Source organism: Lactuca sativa, chromosome 2 (genome assembly GCF_002870075.4).
Source record: "Lactuca sativa cultivar Salinas chromosome 2, Lsat_Salinas_v11, whole genome shotgun sequence".
NCBI lineage: Eukaryota > Viridiplantae > Streptophyta > Magnoliopsida > Asterales > Asteraceae > Lactuca > Lactuca sativa.
The window spans coordinates 194,407,214-194,409,017 of NC_056624.2; positions in this window are offsets into that span (position 1 = coordinate 194,407,214).

The following is a 1,804-nucleotide window of genomic DNA, read 5'->3' on the forward strand; positions in this document are numbered from 1 at the left end:
TTTTTTTTCTCTCTTTAGAACACCTTCAAATGCACTCACTTAAGCTCCTATATTCTATTCTCACGTTCATCTATCTCTCCTTACCCACCTAACATCTATTTATCTGTAAATGGGGATCATGGGCCGTAATGATTTTACGGTCGTAAATGGGTTTACGGCCATAAACACCCACCTAGCCGTAAACACATAAAATATTACATAAAAATACAATTGCACAGAAAATCAAAGTATAAACCATAGTTTTGACCAAATAATATTTCCCTTGTTGGGTATCTGATTGTTTGATTGTATGATACTTTTATGTGTCATGTCTAGTTGGAGTATTGTTAGTGTTGGTTGATTATTGAAAGAATGTCCTAGGGGCTGTATGTAGTTTAATTTATATAACCTTAGAACTCTTAATCCAACCTTATTGTTTATTCTTGTTTGATAAATGCCTTAGGGAAGGAACACATGTTCGACTGACTATCTTATTTTCTAACTACGCATGACTATACATTGGCGATCCTTCAATATTAACAGTAACTTATGTATAATTGTGGGATGAGTGAGAGTCGGTGGTTGTATGATGGCTGAGAGCTGGTGTCTGAGAGATGGTATGGGGTATGATGGAAGGGTGCCAATGATTATATATGTAATGTTGATATGTACGCTTGATAGGGATGATGGTGGATCGACTATAGTGCTGAGAGCCTTGCTTGTATGCATTATATTTATGATAGAATATGTGGTATACTTGAAAACTCACTAAGCATTATGCTTATGTTGTTAAGTTAAATATTTTTAAGGTTGTTCAAGGGAAGAACGCGATGTGATTGTACATTCGCATCGAAGATTTGTTGTTTTTGACTTCCGCTGGTTTAATAAATAAACTATGTTTAAGCTTATATTTCCAAAATAAAAGGATAATATAATATGTTTTTAGGAATATACTTAAACGTTAATCGGATTTTAAATGAAAATTTTGGTTTAAAATTTGAGACGTTGCACTTCTGCTACAACTACAAGCGTTTTTAAAAACCCAACATAAAATTTAAGAAAAATATGTCGATTCTAATTTTAGTTTAATTTTTATTTTTAAAGTAAGTGTTTCTAATGTAATTTTTTTGAAAGAGGTTTCTAATGTAATTTTGAGTTTTAGAGTAAGGTAGTTTTAATTTTATGTATTTATTTTTATTAAGGTAATGTTTATTTGATTATTTACTGAAAAAATTATTTTGCTTAGAATATATTGTGTTTTTTTAAATGTTGTATTAAAATAAATAAAAGATAAAAATATATAAATATATGGAGTGGTGGACTGGTTGTTATTTCATAATTTAGTAAGTTTAGTAGGGATATAATAATGATGTAACGAAGATGATATTGCAATGATATTTTAGAACTTCTTTTTTTTGAACAATACTCTATAGCCTTATTTCTACAAACATTTTGAAAACATCTATATTCTACAACCTTTTTTTCAAATGCATCTGTTTTAAATAAGATAAGGTGATTTTATATTAATAGCAAGGGTACCCTTATACTTAATGGCAACATTGAGCGTTGATAACGATGAACAAAATTTAGGTGATCTTCATGCATTAGGAATTTTACACGTTTATTTAGAAAATCCATTTTTAAATGTCGTTGACTTTTGGAAGTTCACTCATCGTATTTATATGTATGGTATGGAGACACAGAAGGGCATGGGTCATTATAATAGCATTAAATAGATATTTTGGAAATCATTCTTTCTCGGATATAGATTAAATTTATCTGATTCGAGAAGTCAAAGCCGATCGATGCAGAGATCACTGAGAGT